We start from the raw sequence: 5,809 nt of genomic DNA, 5'->3' as shown, positions 1-5,809 counted from the left end.
GTAGACCAGGCTGGTCTCGAACTCACAGAGATCCGCCTGCCTCTGCCTCCCGAGTGCTGGGATTAAAGGCATGCGCCACCACCGCCCGGCTAGGAGGTAGTTCTGTGTAGTTAAATTTAATTCAGCTAAGACCTTTGATGTTAGACACACACACAAAAAAAAGCTGTACATCTCCCTCTCATCTTCTTGTTTTAAAGATTTGTTTATTTTTATCTTATGTGTATGGATCTTCTGCACTTCTTTTGCCTGACTATGCCTCTGTAGCACAGGCAAACAGTGTAGACGAGGACATCCTCTGAAACTGGAGTCAGGTGGTGTGACCACCATGGGAGTGCTGAGAATCAGCCCTCGGGTCCTCTGGAAAAGCGATCAGTGCAATTAAATACTGAAACATCCCTTCAGTCTCATGCTTTTCTGGATTCTAGTTAAATTAACCATCAACCCTGATAAAGACACTACAAAATTCAACTTCAGAGAATGCTACTTACTAATTTTGGTATAAAAATTGAATACATTACTAAATATAGACAAGTAAATAAAAATAAGTAGTTCATAATTAGTTATTTATAATAAAGAATATCCTTTATGATTTGACATAGGAATTCAAGGATAGTTTAACATCAAGAAAGCTATCAAGATAGTCATTAACAATTTTTTTAAAAAAATCAGCTATTTTGAAGAAATAATAGACAGGTTTTAGTAATCATTCCCAAAAAAACACTGGAATAATTGAGATTTTTGATCATATTGTAATTAACTCCTCTTCATCAAGATGCCATATACTGCCAGGTAGGAGTGGTGCACACCTTTAATCCCAGCATTTAGGAGGCAGAGACAGGCGGATCTCTGTGGGCTTCATGTCAGCTTGTGCTACAGAATGAGTTCCAGGACAGCTAAGGCTATTACACAGAGAAACCCTGTCTCAAAAACAAAACAAAACAAACAAAAAAGGGGGGATTATAAATATAAACTTGACATGGCCCCACATGGCTATGTAAATTAACTATCCAACCGTTTTTTTTTTTTTTTTTTTTGGTTTTTCGAGACAGGGTTTCTCTGTGGCTTTGGAGCCTGTCCTGGAACTCTCTCTGTAGACCAGGCTGGTCTCGAACTCACAGAGATCCGCCTGCCTCTGCCTCCCGAGTGCTGGGATTAAAGGCGTGCGCCACCATCGCCCGGCTTCCAACCGTTTTTTTAAAAAGCCATGTACTGGGGCTGAAGAGATGGCTCAGAGGTTAAGAGCACTGTCTGCTCTTCCAGAGGTCCTGAGTTCAATTCCCAGCAACCACGTGGTGGCTCCAAACCATCTGAAAAGAGATCTGGCGCCCTCCTCTGGCGTGTGGGTATGAGGCATAAAGTTGTATGCATAATAAATAAATCTTTAAAAAAAAAGCCATGTACTAAGTGGACATAATAATCTAGGGATAGAGAAGAAAGTTTGCGATCTGAAAAAAATCTCACATATGAAAAATAGGGATCTCTTCATACACAAAGAATTTAAAGCCCACACACAAAGCAGTACATAAAAGGAAAAAAAAGGAAAATATTTGAACTGACTGTGGGGTGTGACAGCCTTCCCTATCCTGATGACACACTGTCATTGCCTGCTCTATCCTAGTGAGTAGCTTAAGCTCAGGGCGGTGTGATAATTTATTCACAGCTTCCCCACCGTGGCTAAAGAAACTCAATGTGGTACCAGGCCTCCCTTAAGGGCCCTTAACCTTTGCCCTGGAATGCCTGTGAGGGCCCCTGGCTTCCAGGTGAGGTAGAGACTAGGAGAGTTCCTGCTGTGAGGGATTTAACCCTTTCTTTTCTGCTTTTGTGAACTCACTTATCACCGTGGGAACAGCATTAAGCGGTCTATTTATTACCCTACAGAGAGAAAGAGAAACTTTGAGGAGAGAAAGACAGTTCTCTGCTCTGCTGTCGATTCCACAGATATTTGTAAATGCACACCGTTCTAAGCCTACCTTTAGCCCCTTTGGCCCAGCAGGCTGTTTAGCTCTAAGGCTGCCATCTTTCTGCTAACAAGAAGAATAAATTAATTTAGCCTAAATTTGAAGTGAGTCTTAAGTCTTCGGTCTTTTCCAGTGGATTTCAAATGCCATGACAAGACAATTAATTTAGCAAGGAAAAAGATAGTTTCATTGATAATAAACTAAATAATAACAATTAAAATAATTTTTTTTTTTTTTTGGTTTTTCGAGACAGGGTTTCTCTGTGGTTTTGGAGCCTGTAAAATAATTTTAATACCATCACACATCACTAAGTGATGACAAAAATAGTGAACAGAGATGGCTCAGAGGTTAAGAGCGCTGGCTCCTCTTGCAGAGGACTTGGATTCAGCTCCCGACATCTACATGGCAGCTCATAACCAACTATATATAACTCTAGTTCTAGGGGATCAACAGTCTCTTCTGATCTTTTTCAGCACACGACACACCTGTGAACCACACCGGTACTCACAGGCAGAGTACTTTATACACATAAACAAACAACCCCCAGAAACAGAACAAAACCCAAGGGAACAAGTAAAATTCTAGTTTGTTGATGGGGTTGTGATTATGATGGAGAACGTTTTGCAAACATTGGGTAAACATGGAAACATGCATATGGTTGCTCAGCACAAGCTGATTCCTCAGATTCTGCAACCAGCTCCTCCTTCCTCAAGCCTCTGCCTCCCTCCCTGTTTTCGTGGGCGACATCGCCATCTTTGCTGGTATCCTTCCTAAACTTCCTGGGTTGGTGGGAAATTGGACTGGAAGCCTAGACTTTCAGAAGTTTGTTCATGACAAACTCTAATTGCAGGGAATAATCTTGCCACTCTTGGGTTCGGATACAATGTTATACAGGGTAATGGGGTTTTGACTACCTGGGTGGCTGCCAAGAAGCCAAATAATGCAACAGGCACAGAAATTCTGCTTCTTGTGTGGTGAAAGGGGACCTGAAGGGAGATGGGCAGATAAGAGCTCTTTTCCATTCCTTGAATTCTGCTAGGGCATTATTTCTTCTAACAGTTTTTTTGTTCAAGAGTTACATGCTATCACTCATCTTTTTGTGGCTTATGATGCACAGCCAGCATGGTGCAGTGGGGCATTGTACCTTTGTGTGTATATATTTATCTTTTTGCTCAAGCTGTGTGTTTTCTTAATGCTGGCTGCTCCAGGCTTGTGCCTGTACCAGCCTGTACGTCAATAACTTAATCCTGGCTCCAGACTCTGTTTTCTAAATGATTCAAACTAAGATAGTTATAATTTTGCCATAGAGATAACCTTACACATATGAGAAAGGAACGATCCATGCGAATGTTTATCGTAGCCTTTTGTGTAACAGTGAAGAATTGTAAACAGTTAGACGTTATTGTGGCGGTCCTTAGAAACAGATAACATATGTCACAGAAAACAAAGTGCCTGGTGCCAAATATATAACACCGAAAAAAATTAAAAAGGAAACGTCCAAGTGGCAGAAAAATCCATGTTGGATAGAATCATTAAGCTAAAATTTTAGTTACTTATTTAAGTTAGAGATTTTTTTTTTTTTTTTTAAGATTTGCTTCTTTATGTAGGTTTGTGTCTCTGTGTGCGTTTGCATGTGTGTGCTGGCGCCTGTGGAGGCGAGAATGCCCCTGTGAGCTGCCTGATGTGGTGGCTTGGAACTTACCTCCAGTCTCTGAAAGAGCAGCCAGCACTCTCTTGGAGGCCCGTTTACACAAAGCTTATAAAAATTAAGGTAACTGTTTAGATGGAAGCCCTACGGGCATCCGTATATACCCCAAAAGGCTGGGCTGTTTGGAATCTCCAGGGACTCCATTCCAGACTCCACCCTCAGTGCACCAAATGGCTGCCGCTCCCCTGGAGCCGTCCTCTTCACACTCCAGCCCTGAGAAAGCTCACCGAAAGTCAACCCCTCCTTGGGGCTGCTCAAGATCATGTTTATAGGCTACTTAAGACCTACTTAAGACCTGGTGGCCATATTTGCCATGTAATAAATACCTTTCTCGCCCTCCCGAGGGTCACTCCCGAGGAGTGCTTTGTTCTGTTGGTTAAACCTGGGTTTATTAATTCAGTTCGATTGTCTTATTACATCAGCGGTGGCGGAATAAGCAGGGATTCAAAATTTATCAGTAACATCATTAAATTCCCAGATATATGAAATATGAGTGTTTTCAGTAGAAATGTAAGGTAGTTGTGGGGAAGTAGATAGGTGGGCCTTGGATCTGGACTTTCAGCTACTCAGGTGGCTGAGGTAGAAGGAACCCCAGTTATTGTAAAAATAAAACGCCGTAGGTCCCCAAGTGGGCAATGGCCACGAAGGCAGCTGGTCCAGGCAGGGAGTCGCACAGTGTATGAGAGACAGAGACCTATTAGGCACGCCATGCAGAGAAAGATGGTATTTAGTGGGTTATGGAGGGGGGAAAGAGGGGAAGAGAGAGAGAGAGAGAGAGAGAGAGAGAGAGAGAGAGAGAGAGAGAGAAAGAGAGAGAGAGAGAGATGGGCAGGAGGAGAAGGGGAGAAGTGGAGAGAAGGGAGATGGAAAAGAAAGGAAGGAAGATCTGCTGGCCTCACAGGAGGGGAGGGAGTGGGTGGGCGGAGCTTGCTTCTTAAAGGGACAGAACAGGCCATTGCAACTACAAACTTGCCCAACCACAAACTTGAGGTTTTTGTGGGTTACAAGGTTAATGTACTCAGTAACTTAGCTCAGTAGGCTTTGTCTCAAAATAAGGGGCTAGGGGTGGGCGTCACTGCTAGCTGAAGTGAGTGCCTAGCATGTGGGAGGCTCAGGGCTTCTCTTAGTGCTGGTGGGTTGTTAAGACTGAGTGATGTTCCTCCCTTCCTCCCTCTCTCCTTTTCTTTTTTTCTTTCCAGAGTCTCATGTAGTCCATGCTGGCCTCAAACTCATGTACTGGAGGGTGACCTTAAACTCTTGATCCTTCTGCCTCTATTTCGGTAGTGTTGGGAGTACAGGTGTGAGCCACCATGCCCGGGTTCATGAGGTGCTGGGGTTGAACCCAGGGCCTCATGCTGGCTGGACAAGAACTCTACCAACTGAGCTATACCCACAAACCAACAGTTATCTTTAATGAGAGTTTGGGTGGTGAAATTATGTGCTCGAGTGAGAAGGAAACACGGAACACGCAACAAACCCGCTTAGGAGTTTGTTAGAGGGGGTGTGCACAGGCCTGGGGAAGTCAGTGTGCAGAGAGAGAGAGAGAGAGAGGAAGATGGCGTGTCCAGCTTTTAAAAGCTGCCTATGGCATGCACACGGGATGTTGACGTGGTATGTCATACACAGAAGACGGGCCTCACGCATGCGTGCAAGAGCTTAGCTGAGTCATAAATGGATGATGTAATCCACACCGCTTGTGGGTCACGGGTCACACAGGACCCTTTAAGATCCCCGGGGCCATTAGGCACTTCTGCCTGAGGGCTTGTCTGCACCTGCATGACCCCTAGAACCCGGAAGTATCAGCCTTACTGTAGCTGAAATCATTATGGGTGGGGCGCAGGAGGTTTGCCGGGAGCCTTGAGAATGTCAGAAATGCTTTACTTCTTAAGCCATATGGTGCAGAGAAAGATCTGTGACCGCCACAATTCTGGTTTTGAACGAGGGAGTTTGATAGGTATATAGCAAAACGAAGAAAAAGAATAAATAGGAAGTGGAAGATAGATAGATGGCCAGTAAAACATCATCGGATTAGGCGCTCAAAATATCCAGGGGAAGCCGGGTGATGGTGGCGCACGCCTTTAATCCCAGCACTCGGGAGGCAGAGGCAGGCGGATCTCTGTGAGTTCGAGACCAGCCTGGTCTA

The sequence above is a fragment of the Microtus ochrogaster genome, assembly GCF_000317375.1.
Source record: "Microtus ochrogaster isolate Prairie Vole_2 chromosome 14 unlocalized genomic scaffold, MicOch1.0 chr14_random_2, whole genome shotgun sequence".
In the NCBI taxonomy this organism is placed as follows: Eukaryota; Metazoa; Chordata; class Mammalia; order Rodentia; family Cricetidae; genus Microtus; species Microtus ochrogaster.
Note: the sequence above shows the minus strand (reverse complement) of the source record.